The sequence below is a fragment of the Odontesthes bonariensis genome, chromosome 2 (assembly GCF_027942865.1).
Source record: "Odontesthes bonariensis isolate fOdoBon6 chromosome 2, fOdoBon6.hap1, whole genome shotgun sequence".
Classification (NCBI taxonomy): Eukaryota; Metazoa; Chordata; class Actinopteri; order Atheriniformes; family Atherinopsidae; genus Odontesthes; species Odontesthes bonariensis.
In genome coordinates, this window is record NC_134507.1 from 34,010,856 (window position 1) to 34,033,234 (window position 22,379).

The 22,379-nt window shown below is 43.7% G+C and overlaps 1 non-coding gene across 1 annotated transcript; it reads left to right on the plus strand.

The window, feature by feature from the left end:
* The first annotated feature begins 220 nt into the window (after positions 1-220).
* On the plus strand, positions 221-292 carry trnap-ugg (transfer RNA proline (anticodon UGG)). The gene has a single exon. It is a non-coding gene; the product is annotated as a tRNA-Pro (tRNA).
* Positions 293-22,379: the final 22,087 nt, after the last annotated feature.

A 22,379-nucleotide genomic window follows, 5' to 3' on the forward strand; every position in this document is an offset into this window, starting at 1 on the left:
TCAGACTTGATGAAAACGTTTTTAGAAATCACAGTTAGTTTTGAGAGAGTCTCTGGACCTTGTTTATGAAATAAAAAAGATGGAAGCAACACTGACAATGAGTGAGCTGAACTGAAAGTTGTAGGATGTTTCTATTCGATGATCGAACGTACCTTCCGAGGGTATCGTTTTGCTATCTGTGGCCCGCGGCGCTCGTGTGACGCCTAAAGTTGCAAACCCTGGCTCGTTGGTCTAGGGGTATGATTCTCGCTTTGGGTGCGAGAGGTCCCGGGTTCAAATCCCGGACGAGCCCTTCCCTGGTATATTGGCCTTGTATCTCTGCTTTGCTTTGAAATCTATGCATGACCTAAGGCCCCGTTTACACGATAGGAAAATGCAGATTTTTTCCTGCGGTTTTGCCTCTCATTTACACCAAAACCCCGTTTTTATCACAGAAAACGATTATTTCTAAAACCTCCGGCCAAAGTGGAGATTTCTGATAACGCCGGTTATGTGTTGCCGTCTTCAACTGGGAGAAACGGCGTTTTAGGTTCTTAAACGTCACATTATGCGCCAGAAAATGCTTAACGTCATGCGAGCGCCTTATGTTTACAGTTTGTTTGGCTACTGATCAGGATTATCATGGATGATGTTAAAGTTCTACTAATTTTTACATTTGTGCAAACGATTCTGGCCTTATTGCATTTGCCAGCCCAAACCTGCTCGCACAGTTCAAAATAGAGGAGCACCGCTCTTCCGTGGCCGTTCCTGCGTCCAGTATCCACTGACTGTCTATATTTTCCTCTTATTGCCTCCAGTTTTGTTGTGATATTTGCTCGCGTTATCTCCTCCTTCACATGAGGAAAGTCCTTGATTCTGAGGATTTTGATTGGCTTGCATGGCTTTATTCCTTTCCCTACACTGCCACCAATAGGTTTGGCATAGTTATTATGGCGCTTGACGGCGTATTTATGCGGGTTGATGTAAATGACAAGTTTTTTGAAAACGATGTTGTGTGCACGATGTTATTTTGGAAAACGGAGGGGGGGGGAATATTTGTTTCTCTAAATACCCGGCTATGTGTAAATGTGGCCTAAGACTACGTGTCAACTCGTGGACAACTATGTTAGTCCATTGTTGCCAGTTAGCTGCAGCCTTGCACCTTTCAGCAGCAGCTGTTACCGCTGAGCAATCAGTTCCCTCTGCACTGAGGATCATAAGAAAGCAGCTCCTGCAGCTTCAGGTTAGTGTCACAGGGCTCTGAACTTTGTGTTAGTGCAGTTTGGCAGGAGCAGGTCCCAGGCAAGCTTTAATTATATTGCAGCAGAATGAGGTGAGTAACTTCTAGTCTATCCCAGTGCTTCTAAGTGGTGGCACTGAACCTCTCCTGCCTTAAATGTCTGAGGCAAGCAGACCCTCATTTGGTCGCAGCATTACACTATGAATATGCAGTTAAGCTCAACAGGACTGGGCATGTTAAGGGGAGGTGGTGGTTGGACCCCACTGGACTCTAAATGTACTCAGAACTTCATATGAGATGTCCCTGTTTTTTGCAGGGTTTTGTGGATTTCTTGTGTGCTGATTGGAAGCATCTCCTGCACAAAGCGGTAAGCTGATCCCAATCAAAGCTCAGCAACTAAAAGCAGTTTAAATTGACTCGGGGTGTAAATGGAAGGCTGATCTAAATTCTCTGTTTCCTCACCCATGTATTCAGTTTATGGACAAGATCTATCTAAGCCAATGTATCAGAAACAAACTGGAACCAGTGGTTCTGGAGCACAGCAGCATGGTGCTCAGGGAGGTCAGTCTGGAGCTGCTGGCAGCAATTACCAGTTTGAAGATGGGAGCTGGAGCCTTTCATCTGACACCAGCGGCGAGGATGAGCCAGTCTTCACTCCTGTGGCCGACGAGGATCAAGTCTACGCTTACAAATCTCGGTCCCGCTACAACAAGAAGCGTGTGCTGTTCAGCCAGTTCCGCTACACCCCAACAGAATCTGAGCCAGACCACGGCAAAACATCTCGGCACAAGGTTCAAGTTCAGAGCGGCTTCTGAGGATCTTTCTGGTGAGGCTCATTTTACTCTGCATGTGTGCTCTCTGTAGCTGCTGGTAGGTGACTGACTTTCTTTGTCTTGCAGATCTGCATATTCTAGAGGCATCGCTGCTGCTACCGCTTGAATAAATGGCTTGAACTTGAATACCTTGTTGCACCATCAAATGGCTCCTCGCTGTCTCTGGGTCATCCAGTTGTGGGTTGGAGGGGATCGTTGAGGGCCTGACAAGTTGACATGACTTAATCCTATAAATAAGGTCTTGGCATTAACTTAAGGACGGTATCTGCTCAAAGGTGAGCTTGTGAAGGTCTTGACAGCTTCAGCTTGGAATGTATTCCCAACTAAAAATGGCTGAAAAGCCAACTGGAGCTCTCTGACAGCAGTGGGTAAAGGTGTGGCCTTGAGCTCTATCAGAAGATTCCACTGCTGCATATTGTGCTGAGGGGGAAACCTTTCCACTCTGTAGCAGTCCTCACCCTACAGCTCTGGGTAAGGGCAGACCCATCAGATGCTGGGGCCATGTGAAACCTGGACAGTTTCTGCAAGTCCATGACCGAGGATGGCTTCATAATATCGTCTGTGGTTGCAAAGGTCTTGTACTCTGAATACTTGTAATGAAGCTTGTGCTACACAAATCAAAAGATGTGGCAGCTACTTTTAGTGAAGTGGCTCTGAAACAAAATTTATAGGCTCAATGTTGTCACTTACTCACTACCTGGAAGTAAGTTGGCTCAGATGGTGGGGGCAAACATCTAGTGGAGGACCCTGTTCATGACATCTGAAACACAAAGCTGAGTATTTTTATTAAATGTATACATTACCATTGAGGTTGGGTCATGGAAACTGAAAGGAGCCTCTCAGCCTCAATTGCAGAGGTGTGGCCAGAAGGTCATCATTGCCTATCAGGACAGTAGCATCGGACCTGCTTGTAGGGAAAAATTCAAGAAGAAAAGGCCTTTTGTGTTGGGTTGTTCAGGAGGTTGACCTGAAGCAGGTACCAGGTGGCCAAAAGGGCTGCATCATCAGTAGCTCCTCAAGATAAAATTCAGGGATGGGAAGAATTTCTCATCTGTTCCCATTTCTTTGGTTGCATCTATAAAATAACAGTTTAACATGCATGAAATAGCATTTTTGCAGAAATTCCCCGAGATGCATCTGGACCTTCTGCTGTTCGATGAGGCTTCATCAGAAGGCAAGGCACTTTTATTTCTAGAGCACAATTCATACACAGGGCAATTCTAAGTGCTTTACAGCTACATAAAATCACAAGAAGGCAATAAAACCATTAAAAAGGAATAAAAAAAAAAAAATTAACCCATTAAAATAATCATTAATTAAAAAGTGAAGAGTGCAGATAAAATACTTTCAGGTGTCATATGCACAGCTAAATAGAACTGTTTTCAGCCTGGATTTAAACATTGTCAGAGTTGAGGCCTGTCACATCTTCTGGAAGACTGTTCCAGATGTTAGGAGCATAAAACTGAAACGCAGCCTCACCTTGTTTAGTCCTGACTCTGGGCACCAGCAGGAGACCCCTCCCTGAGGTTCTCAGAGCCCGAGTTGGTTCATATGGCTCTAACATGTCAGAGATGTACTTTGGCGCTTGACCATGAAGAGACTTGTACACAAACAGAGCTGTTTTAAAGTCTATTCTCTGAGCGACAGGAAGCCAGTGCAGAGACCTGAGCACTGGACTAATATGGTCGTATTTCCTAGTTCTAGTCAGGACTCGAGCAGCAGCGTTCTGGATGTACTGCAGCTGTCTTATAGCCCGTTTAGAGAGCCCAGTGAGCAGGCCGTTACAGCAGTCTAACCTGCTGGAGACAAACGCATGGATCAGTCTCTCTAAGTCTGGTTTAGACACTATTCCTTTGATTCTGGCAATGTTTTTTAGATGGTAAAAAGCTGCTGATGTTACAGATTTAATGTGGCTGTTAAAGTTCAGGTCTGAGTCCAGTATTACCCCGAGATTTCTAACTTGATAGTTAGGTTTTAGAGAGAGAGTCTCAAGGTGACTGATAACACTTTCTCTTTGTTTCTGTGGGCCACAGACAATGATTTCAGTTTTGTCTGAGTTTAGCTGGAGGAAATTGTTTTGCATCCACACACTGATCTGTTCGATGCAGCGACACAGTGTATCTACAGGCCCGTGTTCTCCTGCCGTCAGTGACACGTAGATCTGAGTGTCATCTGCATAATTGTGGTAGGACACATTATAGCTGCGTATTAGCTGGCCTAGTGGAAGCATGTACAGATTGAACAATACGGGTCCCAGGATTGACCCCTGGGGAACCCCACAGGTCATAGCCATTTGGTCTGAGACACAGTTACCAATTTCAACAAAATATTTCCTGTCCTCCAGATAGGACTTGAACCAGTTTAAAGCACGACCAGAGATTCCCACCCAGTCTTCTAACCTCTGTAATAAGATCGCATGGTCAACTGTGTCATAGGCAGCACTCAGGTCCAGCAGAACTAAGACTGTGACTCTACTTGCATCTGTGTTCAGGCGGATGTCATTTGTCACCTTGATCAGAGCTGTCTCAGTGCTGTGGTGGGGCCTAAAGCCTGATTGGAAAGTATCAAAAGCATTGTTAGACAGGAGAAAGTCACTAAGCTGTTGGTATACAACTTTTTCTAGGACTTTGCCTAAGAATGGCAGGTTTGATATGGGCCGGTAGTTGTTCAGTACTGTGGCATCAAGATTGCTCTTCTTTAGAAGAGGCTTAATGACAGCAGTTTTTAAGGCCTTTGGAAATGTTCCAGTCTGGAGTGAGATGTTGACTAGATGAGCGAGTTGTGGTAACAAACTGCTCAGCACAGACTTTAGGAATCTAATGGGCAACTCATCAAGGCAGCACGTTGATGAACTCAGACTGCAGATGGTCTCTTCGACTGTTTTGTCAGTAACAGGTGTGAAATGTGTCAGCTCTAGGTGTCCAGCTGGCTGCAGAGTAGTTATTTGTGTTGTGGAAATTATTGCATTTTTAATGCCTTGAACTTTGTCATTAAAGAATGATGCAAACTCATTACACTTGGATGTAGAAATGAGTTCTAAAGGCAGTGAAACTGGAGGGTTTGTTAATCTGTTTACTGTAGCAAACAGGACACGAGAGTTGTTACTGCAGTTTTTGATGATTTCAGAAAAATAACTCTCCCTTGTTCTACGCAAAGTCTGGTTGAACACACATAGCTTTTCTTTGTAAGTCTCATAATGAACCTGGAGCTTTGACTTGCGCCATTTCCGTTCGGCTCTCCGGCACTCCCTTTTCTGTGCCCTGACCGACTCTTCTTTCCTCCATGGCGCCCTTTGCCTACTTTTAACCATTCTAACCTTGACAGGAGCAATGGTATCCAAAACATTTAAGAGACTTGATGTGTAAGAGTTCAACAGATCATCAACATCAGAACACAGGGTGTTCTCAAACCTAATCATTTCCATAAACTGTGTCCCTGTTCTGTCATTTATGAGTCTTCCCCGAACGACTGCAGACCCAGCTGGTGTTTTGGGTAAAGTAGATAGGTCGAAGAAAACACAGAAATGATCAGATAAAGCAACATCAACGACATCCACGTTTGAAATAACAACACCCCTTGAAATGAGCACATCTAGAGTGTGCCCTCTGTTGTGGGTGGGCTCAGTCACATGCTGAGTTAGACCAAACATTTCAAGGACAGCAGTGAGCTCTTTAGCTTCCTTGTTATGTGCTACGTCCACATGCACATTCAAGTCCCCTGTTATGACTAAACAGTCAAAAGCAGTGCACACAATTGAAAGTAGTTCAGTAAAATCATCAATAAAACAATTCTGTGGTGGTTTATAAATGGTGATATAAAGTATGGAAGATTGTTTTATCTCCATTTTGAATGACACATACTCAAATGATGAAAAAAACCCAAATGACAACTTGTGGGTGGGTATATTGTCCATGAACATGGCACAAACACCCCCACCCCTCTGGTTTTCTCGTGTTTCAGACACAAAATTGAAGTGAGGTGGACTAGACTCAATCAGGACTGCATTTGCTGTGTTTTTGTCGAGCCACGTCTCAGTTAAAAACATAAAATCAAGATTGTGAGAGGAAATAAAACTATTAATTAAGAATGATTTGTTACTTAAAGATCTGACATTGAGTACTGCGTGTTTGAGATTAGTTATAGTTGAACTGGATGCTGTGTTCTTGCAAGAGATATGGATAAGATTTCTCTGATTGGACAGTCTGATTGTCCCTCTCTTCACTCCATCCTTGGACCTCTGGTTGAGATGGTGTTTACCAACACAGAGGCCCTTAGTGTCCTAGACAACAGCATTGACGCTGTTGGAAATGACAGCTGTGGGCACCGGTGGTGGGGGCCAAGCTGGGGGGGCTTTGGTCGATGGAGTAGGCTGGGGAGGGAGAGGGGCTCGATGCTTCTTTGAGGATAGAATTCTTGATCTTGCCATGTTTGGCGTGAGAGGAACCATTTTAATCCCCGATTTCACCAAGCTTTCAAGGTGATCAGGAAATCTCCTGGGTGACGGTGGAGAAGAGAACGATGGTGAAACATCTCTGGAGGGTGTAGATGCAGCAGGTGGGTCCCAGGCCTGTGGTGAGGCCCGTGGTGAAGGCGATGGTGGAGCTGCTGAATCCTGTGTTCGGGATGCTGGAGGTGCTGCTGTGGCTGCTGTGGCTGAATCCTTTGCTGGGTCCTTGGGTGGCGAAGCAGGAGCTCTTCTCTGGCTCGTCTTCAAAGAAAGCAGAGTGCTGCTGAGATAACAGCAGCTGAGTCCAGAACTCATTAATACAACATGAATAACGGGAAAGTCTCTGAGGACATTAAACAGCTTTGGCTTGTTGTCAGATTCTGATCCATTCATGAAGCTAAACTGGTGGTTTGGTGCAGCAAACTGGTCCCAGCAGCTGGACATCAGTGGTTGGACTGGTGGACTACCTCAGTGAAGAATAGAGGACATCTGGCTCTGCTGGAGACTCTGAAAACAAACACACACAGTTCCAGCTGCAGGAAACACAACTCCAGGAGAAAGGATTGAAGCTGATTATCTCTGGGACGTTCAGGATCAGAGGCTCCCGCATACCTGCAGCTCCCCCTTTCATCCAGGCAGGAAAAGCCAAAGGACTGAGACCAAAATACATCAGATGTTGCTGCATACTTGAAATGAAAGTGTTTCTGCAGCCAAAGACATTTGTACTATATTTGCACTGTATATAACTGGATGAGAATCTATAAGCGACATCGATAATGGAACCGGAATTGGTAAATTTCTAACAATTCCCATCCCAAGTCCTGGGAACCTGGTGAGTGTGAAAATGATCCACTGATGGTGGATAAAGCAGTGGGATCTCGGCATGGAGGCTCATTTTGATCATGTTTTACACTGTAACATAAATATTAAGTGGCTATTTGACTGTGCAGTTATTTTATTCCCAACATAATGCTGTTTTCACACACATAAACTATGTCTTCTCATCTATATCATCCATCCATTCATTATCTATACCGCTGAATCCGTCAGTCGGGTCGCGGGGGGGCTGGAGCCTATCCCAGCGGTCAATGGGCAAGAGGCGGGGTACACCCTGGACAGGCCGCCAGTCCATCGCAGGGCCACATACAGCCCATGGTCAGAGGAGGCTCTGACCATGGGCTGCTTCATGCTGACTGCAAAGGCTCATGGGAACTTTCCCTTTGGATCCAAGTCATTAGATTATCAGTGTTGTCATCATTACTTTAGCTTCAGTTTGGCCTTTAATTTAAAGCACTTCTGTGGCCACCAACAGTTTCCTGAGGGAGGTTCCTGTGGATGAAGCTGTGCTGTTTTCCTCTTGTGGCAGAAAAGTGACAAAAACAACCTTCAACCCTGAGAAAAACCAGCTGCAGTCTTTTGCTGTTTGGCCTCACAGCTCATAGAATGATAGAAAAACATGATATCTGACACGACTTTCCTCTCAGGGAGGGAACGTTCCCTGTTCCATGCTGAGGAACATGGAAATAAATACACAACACAGAGAGTTAGAAGTACAATCATTTATTGGCAAAACAACAGCAACAAAGTGCAAAAATAATGAGTACATTTGAACATTTACTGAAACATTTATTCTTATTTTAACACTGATGCAGCAACAAGCCTAAACAAGCTGAAAAAGATAAAAGATAACTTTCATCACATGATCACAGTAACATGATGACATCATCAGACTGAGTCAGAAAAGATGTTCAGAAAAAAGAGCAAATGTTCTGAGATATTTTTACAACGGTGTGGTTCATGAGAGCTTTCTGGAGTTTGAAGTGGCAGAGCACCTGGATGCTGCTGCTTTAAGTGACAGGATGATATGCTTCCTGGAGTACAAGAAAAACCTTGTAGGCTACGATGGCACATGCAGGTGTTCAAGCAAAAACAAAAGAAGTAGCCAAACATGCCTTCTATGCTCACTGTAGCTTGAACTTGGTTATAGCAGATGCTGTGAAAAGTGTGGCAGATGCAGGAAACTTCTTCTCATGATTGGAAGGACTGACTGTTTTCATCTCTGGGTCTTATGTACATAACAAATGGCTGGAAGTGCATGAGATGTTTGATGGTGCACCAAGGGAACTCCAACGGCTAAGTGATACACGTTGGGCCTGTAGGCCCACAGCATGTCTCAATGTTCTGGAGAGGTTGCCTTGAAGGTGCCTGAAGAGATCTGAGAACCATCCACAGAGAGCTGGTGAAGCAAGAGGGATGTTGGCTCAAATTGATCTGAATTTAGCTGGATCTCTTGTTCTGTTCAGAAAGGTCCTGAGTGACTCCACATTTTTATCAGACATGCTCCAGTCTAAAACAGTGGACCATGCTAAGGCTGTAGAACTTAATGAAGCACTTAAAGAGACACTGGTCCAGTACCGTAGTCAAGCCTCTTTTGAGGAAATGTGGAGTGAAACACTTGATTTATGTCAACAAAGTAACATTGACACGACTCAGCGAAAACCAACGAGGCCGAGACAGACAACGAAGGCGCTTCAGGATACTGTCGTCCACCACACCTTGGGACAGTATGTTGTTCCAGATAGCAAACACGTTTTGTGTCTCTGTGTACTATCCGGTTCTGGATAACATGGTTGGACAAATTGGAAGAAGATTTTCGAACACAAATTGTAACATTATGCAGGGTGTCCAGGCACTAAATCCATCAAGTCCAACTTTTCTGAGGGAGGAGGCTGTTCTGTTATTGGCTGAAGCTTATGATTCAAATATTGAGGATCTCAAACATGAGTTCATCAGATGAGGAGAAACTAGACAGAAAAAAGGGGGAAAAGGAGTGTCCTACCACTCTCATGGAGTTTGCTCAGTTTTTGGACCCATACCAGGATGTTTTTTATGAGTTGTTCAGATTGTGTAAAATAGCAGTTGTTTTACCTGTGAGCAGTGCATCCTGTGAGCAAAGTTTTTAATCTCTCAGGCTCATAAAGACTTATATTTGCGGTCTACTATGACAGAAAAGAGACTATTGAGTTTGACTGTACTCAGCGTTGAGTCAAAACGCACAAAAGCATCAGATCTAGATAAGTTTGTGAAGCGTTTTGCTGAGCAACATGGAAATCGCTGCATTCAACTGTTATAGGCATGACAACTTCATTTTATGCTCACTGGTGAGCCTTTACAAAGCTGTTAAAATGATGACCTCAAAGAAGCTGCACATTTATGTATTTATATCTTTGTTATGGAAACATAGAAAATCTGATATCACCTTTAATAAAACCTAAAGTGTGAGAAAAAAATTTTAAAATGTGACACTGGTGTAAACGGTGTTGTTGTTATTGTTATCTCTTTTGTATATACATTATAAAACTGTCCGGAAACAAACTAAATTTGTCTGTATGAGTTTGTAAATGGCAGCCTGTGCCCTTGCGTAGTGTGTACATATTATTTCTTATCAAATTGATTAAATTCAGTATATATACATCTGCCATATGTTGCCACCCCTCAAAAATTCCTGCCCCCCTCTTGCCACCCCATAAATATTTTTCTAGATCCGCCCCTGCTCTGGTGGAAAATGCTCTGGTCTACATTTGCAGGGTTTGTAGTCCGGCAGATTCTGAGAAATCTAATAAAGACAATTTGAATCAATCTTGAAATAGATTTTAATTTCTTCTGAGATATGTGTAGATATAGATATAATTCTTTTCTGAAAGTATACCAACTTTAAAAGTCGTCTGGTCGTAGTTTCCACGTTCTCGGAGGCTCAGAGCTTTCAGCCGACAGCCTGAGCTGTTCAACTCCACACTGAAAGGTTGAATCCTAAAGTTTCTCTTTTCATTTTGGCTTGATAAATCCCAGTCTGCTCTGAGCTGAATAACCTGCCCTTCCTTTCCTAACAGCCATCAGCATCCACAGGAGCTGAAGCCCCTCCCTCTGCTTCCAGAAGCTGCTCTGCATCTGCCTGAACCACCCAATCACAGCTTCAGCCTCCTTTCTGAGCTGCTTCCATTCTTCTGTTGGGATGCTGGACAGCAGACTTTATTTCTTTAGGAGCTTTCATCCCTCATCCTGACAAACTAAAAGCTGTTCAGTACCAGTTTGAGCCATTAAATCAGAGAATGAAACTTTCCACCTTAAAGGATAAGACCGTTTTTTTTACATTGGGCCCTTGATTTCACATTATAACATGATGTTCTACTCACCCCTGCTTGTTGTTGGTCATTTGGAGCTGTTCCGAAGATATTCGAGAGGCGTCTGGCTGCTCTCTTGAGATATTCGGCCATGAAACGGTTTCCTATGGGCAACGTTATAATTCAATTCAATTCAATTCATTTTTATTTATATAGCGCCAAATACAACAAATGTCATCTCAAGGCACTTAGATAGTAAGTCCAATTCAAGCCAATTGGAATTCAATTAATTAATAATAATCATAATTCATAAAATAATCCAATTTATTATACAGGCACAAACTATGCTGTTTATAATTTATTAATTACTGTACACTAGCACTGATAACGTGGAGGTGCGTCGCTTACTTAAAAAAATCCGGGTTAATGTAATTTTGAATTTTAGCCGAATGAATAAATAGGCAGCAGGTCTGTGGGCTGTCTGTGGTAGTGGCACGACGAGGACGTCAGTAACACCCACTTTACGACAAAAAAAAAAAATCAAAATTACAGTAACCCGGATTTTTTTAAGTAAGCGACGCACCTCCACGTTATCAGTGCTAGTGTACAGTAATTAATAAATTATAAACATTTATCAAGCCAAAATGAAAAGAGAAACTTTAGGATTCAACCTTTCAGTGTGTAGTTGATCCATGCAGTTGTCTTATCCACCAGTGACCTCACATTTCCCCTGATGATCGAGGGAAGAAATGCTTTAAACTTCCTCCTCCTTTTCCTCCAGTTTGTTCCTGCTCTGCATCCTAGACGTCTCCTCTTCAGCTCATCCAGATTTGGGGTATTTTTCCAGCCATTTCTTGGGCTTTTGTGAAGCTCAGTTAGCTGCACCAACAGGTGAACAACTTTGCCGTTGCTACGGTTACACATCATAACAGATGTGAAAAACTACCAGAGTGACAAGCAGAAGTCCTTTCAGCAGCATCCACACCAGCTCAGAAACATGCTTCAGAAGTCTCTGTTTTCACAGAGAAAATCTGAAGAAGATGCAAAGAATTCTGGGATAATGGTGCTGACCTGGTTCGGTTCCACCTGAACCCAAAAAATTTCATCCGGAGCCAAAAGCTTCCATCCAATTTGTATCATCAGTCTACATTTATAAATAACTAAAGCTGATATTTGAGTTTATCATTTTATTTTTTGAACTAGAATTATATTACGGTGGAATTCTGCAGTTAAAGAAAGAAGAAAACCTCCATTTAATCAGAAGTTACAGCAGATTAAATCTATAAGTTAGTGTAAATATAAATATATATGGCGAAAAACACTAACTTAATGGTGGCACTGGAGGAAACTCAGGTATTCTGCAGAAGCACAGGAGTTCATCCCCTTCAGATCATGAATATCTGACATTGATTCCTGCTTTTAAAAGAATCAATGAGAAATCCCCAGTGAGACGACACTGCCACCAGGAGGTCAAATTGGAACATTACACTATTGTTTGGATCCAGCAATGTGTTCTTCAACAACCTTCAGTTTTACAGATCATTACGGAGGTGGAAAAAGTGAACACAAACTACTGAAAAACACTGAAGCACAGAAGCAGCGCTCAGTGTGCTTTGGGAGCAGGAACCCCAGAAAGACTTCTGGGGACTGAGGGTATTTTCCTCATTTTTACGTCCCTTCATTCATTTGCCTTTTTCAAGCACTTGTTATTACTTCTTTGAGTTGGCTGATGTGACAATTCTTCGTGCTGCTTCCTGCTTTTGATTAGTTTCAGGTGTAGTCTGAGTAAGAGGAGAGAATAATGCAAAACAAGAAACTGCAGCACTGATCAGACACGGCTGGATCTCAGCAGGAAACACTCACTGAGAACTAGGGCTGGGCGATATGGACCAAAAGTCATATCCCGATATATTTAGGTTGAATATCGATATACGATATGTATCCCGATATTTTTTCCGCAAAGTGAGAGCTGTGAAATTAAATGCTCAGTCAAAGTCAAAGCCAAATACGAGTAGATTTATTGAAAACTCACTATAAAATGTAAACATAAACACTGTATAACAAAGCTCCGTAAGGTGCACATTTAAATAAAAAAAATATCTTAAATAAAATTGGCCAATAAAATAAAATAGGTAAATCTTTTTCTGAGGGCAGCATTTATATATAAAGAGATAACAAAATAAAGTGCTCAGTTTAAGAAAAACGTTTTTAAACATCAGCTTGAGATTACCTATTTCCGATATTTGAACTATATCGATATATGCGATATGGTCTATTCCATATCTTATTTAAAAATATATCGATATATCTTAAATATCGATATATCGCCCAGCCCTACTGAGAACCAGATCTAACGTGTGACTTCCACTGGGAGTCCCAGGTGAATGTTTGCTTATCTGCCATGAAAATTGTTGTTGATTTAAGAAAATCATTTCTCTGCAGTGTGACTACGTTGGTGTCTCTTTAGATTACCTGATGCAGTGAAAGCTGCCCCACACTGACCACAGATGAAAGGTTTCTCTCCTGTGTGACTTTGTTGGTGTGTCTTTAGACTAGATAATGCAATGAAAGCTGCCCCACACTGACCACAGCTGTATGGCTTCTCTCCTGTGTGACTACGTTGGTGTGTCTTTAGACTACCTAATCTAGTGAAAGCTGCCCCACACTGACCACAGCTGAAAGGTTTCTCTCCTGTGTGAATACGTTGGTGTCTCTTTAGATTACCTGATGCAGTGAAAGCTGCCCCACACTGACCACAGATGAAAGGTTTCTCTCCTGTGTGACTTTGTTGGTGTGTCTTTAGACTAGATAATGCAATGAAAGCTGCCCCACACTGACCACAGCTGTATGGCTTCTCTCCTGTGTGAATACGTTGGTGTGTCTTTAGACTACCTAATGTAGTGAAAGCTGCCCCACACTGACCACAGATGAAAGGTTTCTCTCCTGAGTGAATACGTTGGTGTGACTTTACACTACCTAATGTAGTGAAAGCTGCCCCACACTGACCACAGATGAAAGGTTTCTCTCCTGTGTGAATACGTTGGTGTTTCTTTAGATCAGATAATTCAGTGAAAGCTGCCCCACACTGACCACAGATGAAAGGTTTCTCTCCTGTGTGAATACGTTTGTGTCTCTTTAGACTAGCTAATTCAGTGAAAGCTGCCCCACACTGACCACAGCTGAAAGGTTTCTCTCCTGTGTGACTACGTTGGTGTGTCTTTAGACTAACTAATCTAGTGAAAGCTGCCCCACACTGACCACAGATGAAAGGTTTCTCTCCTGTGTGAATACGTTGGTGTGTCTTTAGACTAACTAATGCAGTGAAAGCTGCCCCACACTGACCACAGATGAAAGGTTTCCCTCCTGAGTGAATACGTTGGTGTCTCTTTAGATGACCTAATTCAGTGAAAGCTGCCCCACACTGACCACAGATGAAAGGTTTCTCTCCTGAGTGAATACGTTGGTGTCTCTTTAAACTACCTAATGCAGTGAAAGCTGCCCCACACTGACCACAGATGAAAGGTTTCTCTCCTGTGTGAATACGTTGGTGTCTCTTTAGATCACATAATTGAGTGAAAGCTGCCCCACACTGACCACAGCTGAAAGGCTTCTCTCCTGTGTGACTACGTTGGTGTGTCTTTAGATTAGATAATGTAGTGAAAGCTGCCCCACACTGACCACAGCTGTAAGGCTTCTCTCCTGAGTGAATACGTTGGTGTCTCTTTAGATGACATAATGCAGTGAAAGCTGCCCCACACTGGTCACATTTGTATGGCTTCTCTCCAGTATGAAGCCTCTGATGATACCTCAGATTTGATCGTTTGATAACTTTCCCACAGTCCTTACAGCAGTGCCATCCGGATCCCTCTTGGGCTCCATGTTTCTGCAATAACAGAGAGGAAGAAGACTTAGATCCTTTTGAAGTTCACACAAAAGATTTCTCTAAGCTAACCTACGCTAACCAACATATTCTAACTGGACCTGAACAGACCGAGCCACACAGGTCTCAATATCTCAGATCAAATGTGAACGCTGAGGGTGCGTTTATAAGTGCCCTCAGCTATCAGCACTGTGCTCTGATGTGTTCTGCACACGTTCAGCTTTTTAAGCAGTAAACTCTGCAGCTCAGAGAGAGGAGATGAAACCAGGAAACACTTTGCTGTTTTTAACCAGGAAAAACACAAACTGAGCAAATGGAACATTTATTAAGTGACTCTAATATCACCCATCCAGGCACCTTTTCGGGTGAGGTCGGTCAAGGGGCTGGTCAGCTCCGCGAAGTTGGGAATAAACCTCCGGTAATATCCGGCCAGCCCCAAAAACCGCCTCACCTCTTTTTTTGTCTTAACTGAGATCCTCTGTTGTACAGCCGCTGCTGAAGGTTCCTGGGCCCGGAGCAAATTCTCATGTGACAACTGCCCTAGTGTGTGGAGTTTTGCTCTCAGGTCCAGGACGTACTGAACTTCGTTTTTACTGGGGCTTGGACCTTCCTCCCAGCTTTCCTTAACCAGGTCCAAAACCCCGTGTGGTTTTCTGCCAAACAGCAGTTCAAAGGGAGAAAATCCCGTGGAGGCCTGGGGTACCTCGCGCACTGCAAACAGCAGAGGATCTAGCCACCTGTCCCAATTACCACTATCCCCGTGCACAAACTTACGGATCATGGACTTCAAAGTCTTATTCAGGCGCTCAACGAGGCCGTCAGTTTGGGCGTGGTAAACACTTGTTCGAATGGACTTGATTCCTAATAATCCGTACAGTTCTCTCAGTGTTCGTGACATAAATTGTGTGCCTTGATCTGTCAGGATCTCTTTCGGGATCCCGACTCGGGAGATCACTTGAAACAGTGCCTGTGCAACACTCTTTGCAGATATGCTGCGCAGTGGCACTGCCTCTGGATATCGTGTTGCGTAATCCACCAGGACTAACACAAAGCGATATCCGCATGCGCTTCGGTGAAATGGCCCGATGAGGTCCATCCCAATCCGCTCAAATGGAACCTTGATCAGTGGTAATGGTTACAAAGGCGCTCTCGGGATTGCCGGTTGGTTAACTAACTGGCATTCGGGGCAGGACGCACACCAGCGGCGTACGTCTGCCCGAATGCCTGGCCAATAGAATCGGGCCATAACCCGGTTCAGTGTTTTTTCATACCCCATATGCCCAGCCATCGGGTTATAATGAGCCGCCTGGAAAACCATTTCCCGACGGCTTTTCGGGACCAACAACTGTGTTACTGTTTCTTCGGTCTGAGTGTCACCACTCACTCTGTACAACCCATCCCTGCACAATGAAAAGTGTGGATATGTCAACGCTGCGTCAGGGCGCACCATGTGACCATCAATTTTTATCACTTGGTCAAAGGCACAGCGTAGAGTATCATCACGAGACTGCTCAAGTGGAAAATCTTCCATGGAGTCAAACACGGGAACCTGTGGCGCCTCCTGTGAAGGCGCCGCCGGCTCCCCCTCCCCGTCTGCAGTGTCGGACAACCTCGCGTCACCGCTGAGCACGGCGCACATATCCCATGTCCCTTGTCGCGAGCGCGCGCCGGGAGACCCAGCGCTGCTGTTTGGGCGTCCCCCGACAGGAGGGGAAGCACCCGTACCGCCCACTCTTCCTGTGGCCACCGGCATGCCTCCGCCGTTGCCTCAAACATCTCCAGGAAAGATTGTGGGTCATCCGTTGGCGACATCTTGTGCAGTGTGACTGCTGCGAGTGGGGGAGCTGGTGTTCCCGCTCCAGCCTGCTCCACCATCACCTCCAGCAGGTGGGTCTGTCGCTCTGACTGGTCCTGCAGTGCTGCCAGCTGCTGCCTGCTGAGAGCCGCCTGGTCCCGGCTCATCGCCGCGACCTCTGCCAGCAACTGGGCCAGCATGGTGATCGGCTGTTGCGGTTCCGTCATCTCAGTTTTTCCCTCCTGTCTTCGCTGAGTCCCTGGTCAGGCGCCAATGTGGCGTTCTTACAGCCACTGCGGGTTCTTTCAGCGGTAAGGAGGACTGAGACCGGGTGTCAGGGTAAGGGTTTTTATTTTGTTCTTTTCTTTTTCGTTTGCCCGGCTTGTTGCTCGGCTTGTTGCAGCTCTTTCCATCCGGTCTCCTTCCTGCGCTCCCTGCGCTGCGAGCCGGTTCGTTCTCCTTTCTCCTCTCCTCCTGGTTCCAGCACGCTACTGTGTTTTATAAGGAGAGTGATTAGACAAGTGGATACTGGTGTACTAATCACTCACCTGGTGCCGCTCCCCTGAGCTCTCTCCACACCTCTCTCCTGCAGCTGATGCACCACGCCCCCTCCACAGTAATTAAAGAAGAAAAAACACCACCAAGAAGCTAATATGGAGAGCGGGGAGGCCACCGTGTTCATGGTCTGCATGATGGTGATATTAATCATGGACGATCACATCAGCTAATATCGAGGCTGGAAGAGCTCACAGAGAGAGTCAGGAGATACTTTTTCATTTCATGAAGGAAGAAAGGAGAGCAGAGCACCGCAGACAAAGGAGACAAAGTGTAAGTTTAACTTATTAAACACCCGCCGGTTGTGTCTGTGTCGTATGAGAAAACATTTCAGCCGTGATAGCATGACATAGGGCTAGTGGCATACGCTAGTGGAAACACTTCAAATATGTCCGGCCAACCGTACAAAACCGTAAACCGTAGACCTCAAACCGTGATGCACACCGAACCGTGAGTTTTGTGATCCGTGCCACCCCTAGAGTGTATTGGTCTAATGCATCACTCTGCTCTGCAATGTCTTTTACTGCGATTTGTGTGGATCCACCTCAGCAAAGGATGAGTTTTATAATCATCTTCAGACAATCTTAAATCACTGCAACTCGAAAAAGGAAATCATCCTACTCGCTGATTTTGATATCAACTGGGACATCAAGTCAGGAAAAAAATTAAACAGCTGATGGATGAATACAATTTGACACAAATCATAAAAGGACCGACAAGAATAACTAATACGTCAAATACAACAATTGATCTAATATTTACTAATAATCCTGAAAGAATCTCTAAGACTTTGAATCTATTACCTGGACTGTCAGATCACAATTTTATCTTGTGCTCATGGAAAATTAAGAGGAAGCATTTAATGGCATCCACCAGAGGTCACCAGTTCTACTTCATACCCAAAAGCCAGCAACAATTCCTGAATGAGGAAATCCAAAACCTAGAAGGTCTAATATTCTGAAAAATAAAAAATAAAAAATTGAGGCTAGCTCAGATAACTTTATTAAAAAAGTCAATGATATTATAACACATTTCACAAAAAAAAAAGGTAAATCCAAGCAACATAGAAATAATCTGCCCTGGTTGAACAATGAAATTATAAAATTAATGAAAAATAGAGATAAAGTCTTAAGGATGACCCGTAAGGTGAAAGCAGATTCTATATTGAGGCCATAAATGGGGCAAATGGTCATTAAAAGCTAATATGGAACAATATGAGTTATTTTCCCACCTTAGTGATCTACAGCTCCAGGTAAATGATGAGCTAACTGACAATCTGGGGATTACTGTGAGTTATCAATAGATTTTTCATTGGCTCAGTTGAGGACCTTGCGAAGCCCTTTAAATGCTCACATATTTAATTTCTTTAATCTTAATGTTGTGTTCACTCCTTTCACTCCTCCCGGGAGGTTGTATATTTTGTTTAGATCGCATCGATTTGGGTCTTGACGAAAACCGGAAGTGATGTAGTTCAGAAAATAAAAACGGGATAAAACGGGAAATTCTTTGCCGTCATTAAAAGAAGCATACCAACGACATGAAACTCAATACTTTGACTTACATTCTGATACATTGCCCAATGCGGCAAGTTCATTTTGAACGTTGTAAACAATCGGGAAATGTGTTTTTTCTGCATGGGCTGTTTGGCAGATTAGCATTATAGATTAGAAATATACTAGCTGTTTCTAAGGGTTTTGTACGTTAGCGGCTAGTTAGCGAAATGCTAGCACTTGTTTAGTTCACCAAACAGATTGAGGATGACGTGTTCAAAGGGAAATTATATGTAGCTTATAATGTTGTAAAATGTGAGTTAAAGCCAGCTCAACTTTGGCTGGGATATGTTCATATGTTTTACTGTGAAGCTTTAAAATGTATGGTTTAAAATTTGTGTGTATTTGAATGCTAAAAAATGCTAAATATTGTAAATTTATTTGTTTACAGTTTAACCGGTTTTACCGTGTAATTCACAAGGCAATAAACAACAACAACAACGACTACCTTATGTTATTCGTAACATAAAGTTAAACACGAGTGGCAACCATATCTGAAGCCAAAGATTCTGCAGGAGAAAAGGACCTTACAACACTGAAAAGGAGGCGAGGACAAGCTAAAGCAGCTGTAACCAAGATGATAATGGCTGTGAGCCTTGACCTAGCTCTCACACAACTTCAAGAAGCACACAGATGTTATCATGATAGACTCACTGATGACATTGACAAAGAAGAGTTTGATGCCTATGAGAAGCTTATCTTGATGAGCGTTCATGATGTGCGTCACGAGGCTCTAGCCTGGCTGCATGAAGTGAAAAATGGAGCTGACGATCATCCAGATGTTGATGAAGAGTTAGACGTCACAAACCAAAATGATTTAGTCAATGAACCTCAAGCCGACACAAATGATGAAAATTCTGTGTCAGGAGAGCTAGAGATGCTACAAGCTCTGCGAAAGAGGGAACAGGAAAACTTTGAAGTGCTGCTTCAACACAACAAAGAGGAGTTTGAGCTGGAACTCCAGCGAATGCATCACAAGGCCGAGCTAGATGCACAGATGCTACACAATGAACAAAAGAAGCAAGCCCTGACTGCAGATTTCTATTCTACACCGAAAGCTGGCAGGATCCCTGCAATGACACAACCGTCACTTTCACCAATATCTAGGGATTCAATATCACAATTGCTAGAGTTTTCAAGGCCAAGTAGACTCTCTTACGGTGCGATCACTCGCACCGCGTTACTCGCGCGGGTGTAAATTGAATTCACTCGCCTCTTTCGCGCGAGTAAAAAAACGAGTGAATAGCTCAAGGGGCTATCCATTTCATTCTCTCATCAACCATGGCTGATATATGTACCATCGCGTCCTTGTACCTGCTGTGGCAGTCCGAGATTCGTCTGAAACGCACACGCCGTCGTGTCTGGGTCAGTGAGATCATCCGGTGGTGCATTCAGCTCGGGCTTCCAGCGGTGTTTCGCCTAAAAGTGCCTAAAATGTATACCCCGGTAAAATTTGAGCCACTGACGGTATACGGTATATATCGCAGTATGGTACTTTTGTATATAAATTACAACAGAACAGTTTCTCAGTGGTTACCATAGCACCAAATAAACACTTTCAATCAGGATGTTTGCAGCAATATTAAATTAAATGTATTGTGCAAAACAGAAAACACAGGAAATATTAAAAATATATACGTTATATTTAAAAAATAAGAAAAGGTCAATTTCCTCGAATAAACTCTGAGAGAAAAGCCGTTGCCTCTTGGATAACGTAACTTTCATAGGCGTCTTCCACTTATTCAACATGCTCAAATATGCGTCATGTTTCAGACACCCCATTTGTGCATGTTAAGCTAACTGCTTGTTAATACGATAAGTTTTTTATTACTTTGCATGTCTTCAAAAAGAGAAAATAAATCAGGATTTTGAGGATGTTACCGTTACACACCAGCTGAGACGCAGGGTAGCAAAACATGGGCGTGAAAACGAAACTTAGAAAATCGGCTCGGCGCATGCGCAAAACCACAAAGTAGCAATTCTCGACAAGTAGGAGAAGTCGACAGAACACCGGCTTTGACTCGTTTCATATTCCGGAGCATGGTTAGCCCGCAGGTGGTAAAACAAAATTACTCGTGTTACCTTGTCTTGCGATTACTGTCGCCCCGCATATCCAAGCGGATGTTCAAAACTTTGCATTACTGCCGGACTCATGAGCTATTGCGGTATAAGGTATGGCAAAAAAATCTCTACCTTTGGTGAAAAATACCGCATAAGGTATGATACCGTGCATACCGCCCACCCCTACCGAGCGGGTCGTCGGGCTGGGTCCTGGTGGGCCTGGGGTGCCGCTGGAGGCGGCCGTCATCCAGACGGAACTCCTGGAGAAGGCGGTGATTTATTTTTTTTATTTTATTTAGTCAGGGACCATGTGCAAAGTACATTAATTACAAAGTAAAGAGATGACCTGTGTTATAAATTGGCTTTATTCTTAAACTTTATGCATTCATATTCTGTAGTTCTCTAGATAATCTATGTTCCTAGGTTGTACGTGTACACTCTGTTCATACAACGCAAATGTATGTCCAACACTTTAAGATGACGTAGCGGGATAAAATAACTGGGTCAGATAAAGCGTCTCTTAGGACAGATAGGTCTGGTACAGTAGATGCACGCCTGAAACATCTCACACACACACACACACACACACACACACCTTATCACATCCAAAGAACATGATGAAGACGGTGGATGGCCTGCTCACAGCATGAGTAAATATTCAATGATGCGTCGTCAAATGTAGGTACAACCTCTGAGATAAGGGTGAACATAAATATGAAATATGAAATGTTTCCAGATCTCGGGACTTGGTCGGACGGATTTCATGCGAGAACTCTGTCTCTCCAAGTCCAGCGCTGATACTTGACCTGTGACCTCCAATAAATACTTTGTTTAACTTAAGACTGCTCCAACTGGTTCTTGGGCTTCCAATATAAAGAATCGGGTCTAACAGCTGGTGCCGCGACCCCGTGAATTGGACTTACTCCGAGGGAGGACTGCCGGAGCTGATTGAGGGGGTCACTTTGTTCAGACAATTCGAGGCGCCCGAGAAATAAGGTGAGCAGAAAAACCTCTTATATATGAATATATGTGAAATTTCTGCACATTGGACAAGCTAAATTAAGTTGTCTGAATTAAGATGTCCCCTGATCAGTAAAAATCAAAGCATAAATTTACTGTTTGTTTGGTTTATTGGGTGGTCACACGTAAAGTATAAAAACACATAGTCTCACATAGGGAAAGAAAATAAGTGTCCTACAAAAAGTTTAATTCGAACAAATAAAAGAAACCGTGTGAGAGGTTTTCTTCTAAATTGGTATCCTCATGGGAAGAGTCCGTAAAAACGTCCGCAGTTGGGTGGTTAGACTAGAAAAATAAAGTGTTATCCTCATGGGAAGGGTCCGTAAACTTATCCACAGTGGTGGTCAGACTGACAAATCATAAAGGACACAGGGAAAGAGTTTGTTATTTTTAATGAAACTGTGGGGGTGGTTCGCCAGTTGAAGAGATTTTTGCTGTGACAGAAAACAGATCTCAACTGGTAGAAAAAGGGGGGAAGTAAGATAGGGTGTTTCAGAAATTGGTGAAGTAAAACGAGTGGTGGACTGGGAAATGACCCCGAGCGAATCAAGCGCACAGGATTACACACAGTATTAGTTATTCACCAGATTGTAGCTTATAAGCTAATTTCCATCTGCAGTCCCATCTGCATGTCAGACACGACTCCATTTCAGCTGCGGAGCGCCTGTCCATCTGTCTCCACGTCACTGTCGTCCAGAATCTCGACGCTGATAGGCGAGTATTTCGCCAAAGTTGGATTTTTTTTAACTCGCGCGAATCGCATATTTTCACTTGCGCGATAGCAATCGCCTCACTGCACCGCCTCACCGCTGCGCCTCACCGCTTCTCATTGCGCCGCCTGCTCGAATTCGCGTCTTTGCATTGACTTTGTATGTAATCGCGTCGCGCGACCGCGTCT